This window comes from Physeter macrocephalus, chromosome 14, assembly GCF_002837175.3.
Source record: "Physeter macrocephalus isolate SW-GA chromosome 14, ASM283717v5, whole genome shotgun sequence".
Classification (NCBI taxonomy): domain Eukaryota; kingdom Metazoa; phylum Chordata; class Mammalia; order Artiodactyla; family Physeteridae; genus Physeter; species Physeter macrocephalus.
Window position 1 is genome coordinate 58573149 of NC_041227.1, and position 12864 is coordinate 58586012.

The 12864-nt window shown below is 45.4% G+C and overlaps 1 protein-coding gene across 1 annotated transcript in view; it reads right to left on the reverse strand.

The window, feature by feature from the left end:
- Window positions 1-12201, reverse strand: part of LOC112064822 (myosin-11-like) — a 24977-nt gene extending 12776 nt beyond the window's left edge. The window contains exon 1 of the mRNA XM_024123348.3: window positions 12093-12201. The gene's annotated coding sequence lies outside the window, so the exon portion shown is untranslated. The remainder of the gene's footprint in view (window positions 1-12092) is intronic.
- Between the last annotated feature and the right edge of the window lie 663 nt (window positions 12202-12864).

Genomic DNA, 12864 nt, shown 5'->3' on the forward strand with positions numbered 1-12864 from the left:
CATCGGCAGGCGGACTCTCAACCACTGCGCCACCAGGGAAGCCCTGTGTATACATTTTTAAAAGTCTAGAAAACTACACACTAAAATATTAAACTAGGGTTCTATTTGGTCAAATATGGGACAAGAGTTGAAAGGTGAATATGTTTAAATCCATGAGCTCATAATGATTAAAAAAAATTCACAAGTCATCCTTGTAAGATGCTGGGGAATCAACCCATTGTATTGAGAACTGGTAAAGAAAAAGGGGAAACTGAAACACTGATGCTGCCTTTCTACAAACTGTTCCTCAGGGTCACTAAATAATTGACAAGAAGTCTGTCTTTATATAAAATGTCAAGTCATTAAATGTCCTCTCAACATGGGGAGCCCATTTGTGACAGATTTTCCATTCTGTTTTCTAGATGTGTTCATGAGACAAGGTGCTGAGGCAACAGACTCTTTATAGGCCGATCCAAGGGCCCATTCCAGACCCTCTGACCATACCTGAAAGAGCTGCCCTGCTCTAGTAACACTTGCTCTCACTCAGCCCCTCCAACCCACCCCATCTCTCCTCCCCATCCACTGTTGGTTCCAAAGAACTAAGGTGCAAGCTGAGTTAGGATGTACAGCCACCAGGACGTACTGTGTGGTTGATCCCCCTACTTCAGCAGAAAACAACGCATAACTCGTTTGAATTCACCAACATGATCTCCACACTTAGGCCAACAAATCCCACGGAGATGGAGTAACCCCCATATCCCATCAATGGGCCCCTGGAGCTGGGCAGCCACCTCCTAAAATGCAGACTTTGCAAGGCAAAAATCAGAGGGGCAGTTACTCCCACTTTTCTCTTCTGGGGTGAAAATAACAATAATACAAACCAAAGGCTGCCAACAAATTCACTCAATCTCGAACTTATTTTAAACTAAAAATACAAATTAAAAAAAAAAAAACCAAAGGCTGATTTGTTCAGAAGGGATGGTTATTTCTCCTGGGAGACCTGATCTAGTAGCTCATTTTTTAAAAAAAAAAAAGATGGAGAAATGGGTGAATCATTCCCTAAATCTGAATAATCACTTCAGTTATTCCAAAAAGTGAACTAAAGAATAGTAGAGAATGTGCACTGTCCCAGGTTTAACAATCACATTTCCTGCATTTTTAAATTGGTATTGAATTTCTCTTGGGATGTAATGAGTCCAACATCCTCCCTTCACCTCACTTTCACTGTTTAAAAAAAAAAAATACTACCTTCTACTTAGAAGAATTCCAACCAATAAAGGTGGAAGAAATGATGAAACTAAAATGTAGCAATTTTGGAACTCTGAATAAAATAATGGGTCTTGACAATGACTATCAATGTTGCTAAAACATCAGACCATTGATTCTCAAACTTCCTTGTGCACCAGCTTCACCCGGGCAGCTGTGGAATCACAGATGGCTGGGCCCACCCCAGAGCTTCCGAGTCAGTAGGTCTGGGATGAGCCCAAGACCTGCATTTCTAACAGGTTCCCAGGTGATGCTGAGGATGCTGGCCTGGGGTCCACACTTTCAGACCCACTGTATTAGATGAAAAGCAGACGGCAAACTTCATAATGGATGGATCGGGCTGGCACCACCTATACCTGCTCATTAACCTTAACGTTGCAAAAACAAAGTTGATCAGAGGTTATGTGCCTCCAGAGGGGTGGCTCTAGGAAGTGCCACCACCACCAATGAAATATTCTTACAAAAAGGAAAATGGGGTGGGGTTGGGGGACCAAAGCCAACAAAGCCTCTGCATCTAACACCTATTTAAGGGAAACATGCCAAACAAGGTCACGGGCATGTGACAAAGCCCACAAGGTGGGAAAGCATAGGACAAATGACTCAGTTTCTTTAACAGGTAAAGTATTTTTAAAAAGGGTAACCTGTAGATTAGAACTTAGGGACTTTGGGACCCACAAAAGAAATGGGAGGAGGGTGGGGGTGAAATGATTGGCCTCATATGGAAGGTGAGTGACAGGAACCCAGGGGTACGTCATACTGTTCTCTCCACTTTTGCATATGTTTGAAAATTTTCATAATGAAAAAGTCTAACAAGTACAATAAAAGACGAACACTGATAGAGGCAGAGAAAGAACTCCCCTATCCTGTTAACATGCACATCCACACACAGAGCAAATGAGAAATAAAGGTACATTTTGCTGTCTTAAAAAGCCACGCTTTAGGGACTTTCCTGGTGGCGCAGCAGTTAAGAATCCGCCTGCCAATGCAGGGGACACGGGTTCGAGCCTTGATCCGGGAAGATCCCACATGCCGCGGAGCAACTAAGCCCGTGAGCCACAACTACTGAGCCTGCACGCCTAGAGCCCGTGCTCCGAGAAGCCACCTCATACTGTTCTCTCCACTTTTGCATATGTTTGAAAATTTTCATAATGAAAAAGTCTAACAAGTACAATAAAAGACGAACACTGATAGAGGCAGAGAAAGAACTCCCCTATCCTGTTAACATGCACATCCACACACAGAGCAAATGAGAAATAAAGGTACATTTTGCTGTCTTAAAAAGCCACGCTTTAGGGACTTTCCTGGTGGCGCAGCAGTTAAGAATCCGCCTGCCAATGCAGGGGACACGGGTTCGAGCCTTGATCCGGGAAGATCCCACATGCCGCGGAGCAACTAAGCCCGTGAGCCACAACTACTGAGCCTGCACGCCTAGAGCCCGTGCTCCGAGAAGTCACCGCAATGAGAAGCCCGCGCACCACAACAAAGAGTAGCCCCTGCTCGCTGCAGCTAGAGAAAAGCCTGCGCGCCCCAAGGAAGACCCAACGCAGCCAAATAAGTAAATAATTAATTAACTAACTTTTTTTTTAAAAAGCCACCCTTTAAATGAAAAGCTTTGAGCAACTGAATGTAATTGTCAGAAAAATAAAATTTACTTGACAACCCCTCCAAAAACAAAAATGGATGAGCTAATCAGGGAAATTTGAACATTGACTCAATATGTTTTATCCTAGGGAATTGGTTAAATTCTTTGGTGTGAAAATGGTACTGTGATTTCACCTATTTAGAGAGTCCTTTCCTTTTAGAGAAGTATTTCCTTTTAGAAAATCATGAAGGGACTACCCTGGTGGCGCAGTGGTTAAGAATCCACCTGCCAATGCAGGGGACACGGGTTTGAGCCCTGGCCAGGGAAGATCCCACATGCCGCGGAGCAACTAAGCCTGTGGGCCACAACTACTGAGCCCGTGTGCCACAACTATTGAAGGCTGCGTGCCTAAATCCCGTGCTCCGCAACAAGAGAAGCCACCGCAATGAGAAGCCCACGCACCACAACGAAGAGTAGCCCCCTCTCGCCGCAACTAGAGAAAGCCCATGAGTGGCAATGAAGACCCAACGCAGCCATAAATAAATAAATAAAAAAGAAAATCATGAAGTATTTATAGATGAAATGATAAACCTGGGGTTTACCTCAAAATAATCAGGGCAGGGAGGAAATTTGGGTGGAGCCAGGATCGGCCCAGCATTAATTGCTGGAGTCGCGTAATGGAGTACCTGTAGCAGGGTTAAACTCTTCTGTCTACTTTTGCATGATTGACATTTTCCTTAAAAGGAAAGATATTACTATGCAAAATTTATAAAACTATCTTCTACATGTAAGCAGTGTCAATATCACACCATCTCCCACTTGGCTGTATGTCATACCCAGGACAGAGTTTTTTGAACACCAAACAGTGATACTTAACACTTCTGGCCTCCTCACAGGCCCTGGGCTAAATCCTTCTTCACATGCAGGATCATTGAGCGACACCACCACAGCCTTAGGAGTTCCGTTTGATGGTCAGCTCCACCTTACAGACATGGAAACTGGGGCTCAAAGAGGTGAAGGAATCTGCCTGAGGTCACACAACTAGAAAGTGGCAGAGCTGGGATCCGAACCCAGGTCTGATTCAAAGCCTGTGCTCTCCTGTCTCCTACACAATCTTGATGGGCTTGTCAGAAGCTCAGTGGAGTATTTGCAATCAATGAACCGACACTTTAAGGCACCTAGCACAGCGACCAGCACATAATAAACGTTCAAAATGGGACCCAAATCAGATGAAGTGAACTATAACTCCACCGCGATAAGAACAAACCTCACAAACACTTGTGTGAAAGAAGGCAAACACAAGAAGGACATACTGTGCGATTCTGTTTGCAGGCAGAACTTGAAGATGCTGCGAGCTCAGTTCCAGACCATCTCAGTAAAGCAACTATCACAATAAAGCAAGTCACATGGATATTTTTGTTTCCCAGTGCTTATAAAGGTTATGTTTACACTATGCTGTCATCTATTAAGTGTGCAACATTATGTCAAATGTCTAATTATGTCAACATACGCACCTTAAAAATACTTGATTGCTAAAAAATCTGAGCCTTCAGCGAGTCATAGTAGCAACAGCAAAACCACTGATCACAGATCACCAAAACAAATATTGTAATGAGAAAGCCTTAAATATAGCAAGAATTACCAAAATGTGTCACAGAGACACAAAGTGAGCAAATGCTGTTGGAAAAATGGCACCGATAGACTTGCTCGACACAGATTTGCCATAAGCCTTTAATTTGTAAAAAACCACAGTATCTGTGAAGCGCAGTAACATGAGGTGTGCCTGTATATGAGGTTCAAAACCAGGCAAATCTAACCTAAGGTGGTAGACGTCAGATGTTGGAACTGGAAGTGTAGGACATGACAGGGGTTTGTGGGGTTGATGTTCTGTTTCTTGATCTGAGTGCCAGTTACATGGGTGTGCCCACTTTGTGGAAATTCACCAGGCTGCATACCCACAGGGAGGTGTACTGTTCTGATATAAAGTATACTTCAATGAAAAAAATTTTTTTTCTTTTTATCTTTAATTATGGTAAAATACACATAATAAAATTCACCACCTTAAGCACTTAATTGTGCAGTTCGGTAGTATAAGTACAATCAATGAAAAGTTTTTGAATGGTAGCCGAGTATACTCAAGAGGGCCAGGAGACATGTTTTATTTGTTTAGAGCAGCATGACAACTAAGTGGGCTCTTTCTAATTATGATGTTGGTGAGTTGCCTTACAAATCAGAAAAAAAAGCAAAAACTACAACAGAAAAATAAAAGGACAGAGGAATTCCCACTGCCACGAACCCTGCCTAATCTAGGACTCAAAAATGCAAACAAGATCAAGCACAAAGATTCAGTCTCTGTCCAGAAAAAGGAGAGAGGCTGGGTTGCTTCCCATGTCTTTGAAGTCTGACAGTCATGATGTATGAAATCTGCTTTGGTCAAAAGAAAGAAGGAAAAGGGAAGAGGAGCTTGGCTTCACCCTAGAATGGCGTTTCTCAGAGTGTGTTCCTTGGAACCCTAATCCCTCAGAATATTTGGGGTGGGGTGGGGCAGGATTCAGGGAGGTTGAGACACTCTTCAGAAATAAATTCTGGGGACTTCCCTGATGATCCAGTGGTTAAGACTCTGTGCTTCCAATGCAGGGGACGCAGGTTTGATCCCTGGTCAGGGAACTAAGATCCCACATGCCTTGAGGCACGGCCAAAAAAAAAAAAAAAAGAAATCGATTCTGTGGTCAAATCCATTTGAAAAGCGCTACACATCTACCCACCCCATCATTAAGAGGGAGAACTCCCATCGGGATATCCGAGGTCCTGACATCTGAAAGCTATTTCACTACTTTGAGCCCCTGGCTCTCAAAAACATTTAGCCACAGACCTCTTTTCCCACCAAACACTGATTAAATCCCATAGATTTGTCCTTGAGAAAATGTGGTGAGCCTGGCAAATTAATATTAGTAATCATAGCTCCTGCTCTATCTTATTGAATGCCAGCTATTAGCTCATTTAATCCCCTCAAAAAGGCTATGCGAAGCACCATTACCTCTGGTTTACAGATGAGGAAACTGAGGCACAGAGAGGTTAAGTAACTTATCCATCATGGCACAGCTAGTTATGGTGGAATCTGAATAAAGATATATTTTCAAAGTGATCTTTTCTGCTTTGTCTACCTTCTTTGAAATAGGGAGAGAACTTGAGACTGAAAGAAATACAGACACACATGGGACACACCCTGCATCGGTCTGTGGCAACTTGAGGTGTCCAGATAACTTGGTTTTATTGCCGCAAGGACTCGCCTCAGCGTGCATCCAGAGCCTTGAGTTTTTAAAATTTGGGGTAGTGGACAATCAGGCAAAAAGTGTCAGGTCAGACATTAGGTGAGGCACAGTGGGGAACGCAAAGCAGTTTGCAAGACTGCAGCAGTGATCAGAGAGCACAATTCTCCATGCACTGAATGGAAGGAAAACTTGGTCTGCACCTCCCTGCTGCTACAAGAGGGTTTCTCTCAACCTCGGCACTGCTGACATTTGGGGCTGGATACTTCCTTGTTGGTGGGATGGAGGGTGGGCGGAAGCCATGTAGCAGAGGGGGAGTGGTGGGCAGGCCGAGAGTGGGGGGAGGGGGACTGTTGTGTGTAGTTTAAGGCCATTAGTAGCATCTCTGGTCTCTACCCAATAGATGCTAGTAGCCCACCCTCCCCGCCCCAGTCATGACAACAAAAAATGTCTCCAGATATTGCCAGATGTCCCCTGGGGGAAAAAATTATCCCATCCAACCTGGAATGCTACGTGTAGAAGGTCACATGGGTGGAGTGTGAGCACATGAGAGGAGACAGACACCCAGACAGCCGAACCTCAAGGAGACCCCCCACTGACCTGGTTTCTTCCTCTCAAGCCTTCCTCCCCCACCACCCCCATCCAATGTCCTGCATCAGCTCCGAGAGCTGAAAGGACACCTTCAGGATCATTATACAGGACTGATGGATACTACCTCCAGTGCATGATCAATGGCATTAGCAACGCCTGACACGGCCGAGTGTGTCGGCTCCATACACAGTCCTGTATTCCTCACCAACAGCACCCAGCTTCGTTCCTTGAGCGCAGACAAGCTGTTCGTTAGCCTCTGTAAGACCACAGGGTTACAAGTCCCTGCTCTGTGCCGAACCTGCTGGGTGACTCTGGGCAAGTTACTCTCCCTCTCTGGGCCTTGTGCTTTTCATTTGGGGATAGAAATATGGAGGGCTGGCTAGCTGTAACATTTTATGATATCTGTGATTCCAGATCAAAGGGTTGAAGTTGAACCAACTGAGAATGTTTAACTCTTTTAGCTTGTTTTAGCATCGGTTTTATTTTCCCCAGGGGAACTCAGGGGTAAAAGATCTTGCCCCTTCTGCTTTTGTATTAATGGAAAATGAATAAAATACCTCAGAGCCCAAACAGTAACAGGATTTGCGCATCATCAGGCCTAGTTAATAGCTTCCCTCAGTATTTTACTGCCAAGATTTTAGACCAGAGACACCAACCCAAATGTCCCTGGGGTCAGGTGAGCAATGCAAGGTGACCCAGGCTGGAGGTGGCTGGACAGAGCCCTCTGGTCCTGCCCAAAGAGCATGGCAGCTTCTCAACTCCCGCTGGGGTGAGGGAGAATGTGGGCCCTGCATTGCCAGATTTCCAACAGACCCCGAAGTCTGCATTTAGGAATGAAATACCCACCCCTAAAGTTAAATCACTGCACATTTTGAATGCCACGCAGGCAAAATGAAAACCCTCTGGGCTTGATCTAGAACACGAACCACCAGCTGGCGGGACCTCTGCAGAGGAGCAGCTATTTCAAGGCCTGGCCCAGGTGTGGGAGGAGCCAAAGTGGAGAGGGAAGCAGGGAGGGGGTGGGCCCCCCAGATGCACCAGATCTCCAAGCCCCAAACTGTCCCCACAAGTAATCGGGACTCTAAATCTGTCACTAATAATAGGCACAATTATCACTGTGCCCTTTCTATTCATGGGATATCGGGCCAGGCAATTTATTATATACACCATCTTGCTATGTCTCCTAAGCGTCCAGCAAGGTGGGCATTATTTATTATTCTTATAAGACTATGGAGGTCCCGGAAGGTAAGTGAAAGTAAAGGCTTCTGCTTGTAAAAGTTGGAGCCGAGATTTGAACCCAGATCTGACACCTGACCTACTCTTAGCAAAAAGTCTCTTCCTTGCATGGACTGGGCCTAGTGCCACCCCCCCCACCAGCTGCACCCCCTTCTGATATCTGCCTAACTCATTAGAATACTGTTTTTAAAGTACCTCCAGAAGGAAGTTCTTATAATCAGTAAAGCTAAATTATTTTTACCTCCCCAAGAGAACTTGGTTAGCAAGAGGTCTGGTGGCTCTCACGGAGGGTGCTTTGAGGATTAGAGAGAACTGACCATTTCTGGCCCTAAAAGCCCTACTGTGTCTTGTGTCTTGCAACACTGGCTTACCACAGCTTAAAAGAAATGTAGTCTCCTATATGCCCATTTGAAGTTTAAATTTACAATGTCTTTAGAGGACTGTTTAGCAATATCTATCCATTTTCAATGTGCATGCTCTCTAACTTAGCAAATTACATTGCTGGGAATTTATCCTACAGATAAACTCATGTAATTAGACATAAATAGATACACAAAGATGGTCCCTGAAGTCCTGTTTATATGGTGGAGTGAAGCTGGTATGTTTCAATAAGAGGTTGTTTCAGTAAGATGCTGTCCTTCCACATAATAGAATATTATGCAGATGATAAAAAGAAACACCACAATGTGCTGATATAGAAAGATGAAGATATGTAATCAAGTGAAAAAAACCCACCTAATTTACAATGCCAATATTCGTGCAAAAAAGGAAGATTTGACATAGAAAAGTTTTGGAAAGATGTGCAAGAATACATTAACCATGTTTATATCAATATCTAAAGATGGGGAAGAGTGGAGAGGTGCGGAAGGAGAAGGTGGGTCAGGAATTCTACCTGGAGAGGCATTCTACCTGGAGACCAGGGAATGGCTATAATGACCCACAGGGGTCTCAGACCCTGGCCCCTTCTGAGATTCTGTATCATTTGCTGCATGCTTCACCAGCAGGGGGGAGGAAGTTCAAGCCTGCATGGGTGAGCAGGAGGCGGCCCTATGGTCCTTTCTTAGGGACTTTGATGAGGGCTGTTCCTCCTTAAGCCCCAAATCACTGATGCAACTCAGAGACCCCAACCTCCCCCTGCAGGAACAACGGGCAGCGCTAGCTTCTTCCTCCATCATCTGATCCCTTACAAAAGTTTCTTCAAAGTCAACTATTCAAAACAGAACAAAACAAAAATTTCCTTCAAATTCCGACTTGGCCCTTTCCAAACTCAGCCTTTCCCCCATGGTGTGGCCATAGTTAACTGTGTTTAAAGGTCAGGGGTAGAGGGAAGAGACCCCTGGTAGCAAAAGAGTCACCGTGGAAGCCAGACAGGCTCCTCCCACTCACAGGTGAGCTCTTAAAGGATGCCCTCGAGACCCTAAATGAATCAAAAAAGGGCCAATAAACCTGGTATCAGTCATGTTCCTGACACAGGTGAGGAAGTGTGTCTCTATTCGAGTGGAAGAAGAATAGGAGCTGAGTTTATGAAAAGACATTACACAAACAGAAAACTACGGGCAAGTTTCTCTTTTATGGAAAGACTATACCATAGGGTTCCTGGTTCTGCCAAGTACCAGATGGGCTACACTGAGCAAGATCCTTAAGGTCTCTGGTCATGTATGTTATAAATAACAATCCACAGAAGTTCACCAGGGCCAGACACTGTGCTAAATCCTGCATATGCATGATCCCCTTGAATCCTCCCAAAAGGGCAATCCCTTAGTCTCTGCAGTTAGAAAGAGCCAGGTCTGTAGAATCTGGTCTTCCTCACTGGCTAGTCGAGCTACCTTGAGCAAGTTATTCAGACTCCACATTTGTAAAACAGGGCCAATAATAATAGCATCCATTCCAAAGGGCTGTTGTAAAGACTTAGAAACATGATGCCTGTAAAGGATTCAGTGTGTTGTCCAGCAAAAGTGATCAACTAACATTAGCTATTCTCATGAGCCCCATTTTACAGATGGGAAAACTGAGGTTTGGGAAGGTCAACCTGGATGATTTCTAAATTTGCTTGTGATGTTCTCGGATTCCAGTGGATTTAAAATTGGATGTAGTTTTCCAGAAAAAATCTAATGTGTACCCAATTTTAGAAGTACATGGTTGTGCCTACAGCATAAAATCCACCTGTTTCGATTCAATACACTGAGGAAAGGAGAAGACAATTTTCCCACCCCAAAAATAAAACTTCCAAATAAGAGAGAGTAGGAAAAGGTGATTCCCCCTTTCCTCCCAAATGTTTTCTCCTCCGGACTCTCCAACTTGTTCCCAAATGGGAAGGACAAGGGCAAAGAAATCTCCAGAGGCATGACCAACAAAGCTGCAATACAAGCCTAATTTGTGAGGGGGCCCGAGGATGGCCTCATGGAAAACGCTACCATAAATGGGCATGTTTGCCTCAATCTCAGCCCTCACACAGGAAAGTAAGGATAACAAATCCATAACAAATACCTTGTACGGAATAACACGTCTACTTCAGACATGATAATAAAATACATAGTGTTTACGAGCCCTAGAAGCTTCTCAAGGAAGGCCCGGCTAGTTTACGTTTTGGACTCTTGGGAAGGCAGCCCACCTAATCTAGTCATCGGGCCAACTAGATGACCCCGCCACAGGGGACAAACAGTGCATTTTATTTTAAATTTGCAAAAAGTCAGTTTATGTTTTCTTCAAAGAGATAAGCACTTGCCTTACTGGATACATCTGGTCCCATCAGAAACCTGATTCCAACAGAGTTTTTGTTCATGGTAAAGAAAAATGATGGTGGGGTCAGGGGTATAGAATTAGCATCAGACAGACACAGGAATGGGATGCACCACTTGTTAGTTGTGAGACACTGGGCAAATTACTTAACCTCTCTGAGCCTCAGTTACCTTGTATACTAAACAGGCATCATAATGCCTCCCTTAAAAGGTTGTTGCACTGATTAAATGAGATCAATTACGTCAAACGCTGCTACAGTGCATGGCAAATAAGTGCTCTTTCAATGGTAGTTTATCTCAATGGGAAAGCACCACGGAAAGACTGCATTTCCTTCCATGGATCTTCAATATCCTATTACACACACTGCTATCTAATAACTTTCAGTTCTGCTTCTTTAAGCTCCTTCTCTGTATAAAATGGCCACTTTGCAATTTAATCTATCAATTCTTAATACTGTAATAAATGCTCCCTTTCTTGGGGTTTCTAAATATTTACTTTTACTTCTTGATAAGTATGGCTTTGAATGCTGCCTTTCCTCAAGCAGCCAAATCCCCACCAGCTCTCAGTGCAGAGAGAGAACATACAACAGGCAGTAGCCACTTTCTCTCACTTTGCCCACTTAGTGGGACATGAGAGTAACATGTGTACTGGATGCTCTGCAGGAAATCCCAGCCCAATCTTAGCTAACGCACCTGCAGACTTTGTAAGCAAATGTGGACTCTGGCAACCGTCTGAGTATTTGAGGCCCTTGGGGTCAACCTGGATGAGATTTTAAAAAATCTGGAGTGGGGGGGATGTGTCTGGAAGAAAATCAAGCTGTAATAAATAAACTGGATCATAACCAGCCTATCACTCAAGGGTTATCAGCAGGCATCCTCTAGAGTGAGGAAAAAACACTCCCCTTTCTGCCCATGTGTTTTTAACTGATATAATGCATTAACAGAACTAAGCAAGCTCCACTGGAAGCCGTACTTTGCCTGCCTATGTGATAGGAAATGACTTTTCAGTGAAGCTCAGCTGCACTCATTTTGTGCCCAGAATAAAAGAAGCCTGGCTGTTCAAGCTGGACCTCTGTGATTTCTAAGGGAGCACATCTCTCAGATTTGCCTCATAACAAGAATCATCTGGGACTCATATATATAGGGAACAGTTTTTCTGAAGATTCTAGTGTAACCGAAGTTGGGCCCGGGCATTATCTTTAATAAGTACCCCCAAGGTGGTACTTATTGGTTTCCTTGGGAGATGCTGGTTTGGGGGAAATCTAGGATGATGGGGCAGAGAGAAATGAAAATTGTGAACCCCCAGCCCCATAGTCCTTAAGAGGAGGACAACAGATGCTCCTCACAGCTCCCCAGCCCCTGTAGGATGTCTTCTAGGATCCTTAAACCCTCTACTCAATTTCCCTTCCCCCACCAGGACCACATACTTACAGATCTCGAACTGGGGGGAGAGCGGAGAAGAAACTGGATGGAGAGCTCCTATCCGGCACACCTCCCAGGCAGGGGCGTCCAAACCTCCCCGCTTGCCTGGGACGCCTCTCTTTATAGACCCGGAGCTGCCTGCGGGAGGGAAAGGGGAGGCGGCGGAGGGGGGCGGAGTGGGTGTGAGTCCCGCGCTGCTCTCTCCGCAGCGCCACCTGCAGGGTCCGAAAAGCGCGGCTTTGGTCCAGGCCTCGCGCGCACCTGTCGCGGCGCCCGTAGAGGGGGGCACCCGGGCGGGGGCGCAGGGGGGAACGGGGGACCGCAGGGCTCCCGGGAAAGGCGCAGCGGGCAGAAGCGTTCGGGGCCAGTGTCTGACCCCGGCTCTGGGACAGTCACCGAGACTTCGGGTCCCTAAAGAAAGGGGTTGAGTGGCCGGCGTCTATAGGGGATGCTTGAGAATTTCTCCCTTGAGTCAGTTCCAGCCGCACGGGCTTTAACCGCTTCCTCCGCGTGGGGGGAACTGTGGGCGGCCCTAGTTGACACCTCCTCTCCCCGCTCCCCATTTTTCTTCGCCCCCCACTACCTGGAAAGGGCCCGGCCGTGCTGCGTGAAGGGTGGGGAAAGGGGATTTTTTGAACTTTGCAAAGTACAAGGCAAGACCCCCCAACTCTGCTGGGAATTGTGCAGAAAGGGGAAGTTTTTACTTTTCCCAACTTGGCATCCCCACCTCCACCCACAAGCAAAAAAAAAAAAAGGCCCAATTGTTGTGACTTCATGCCCT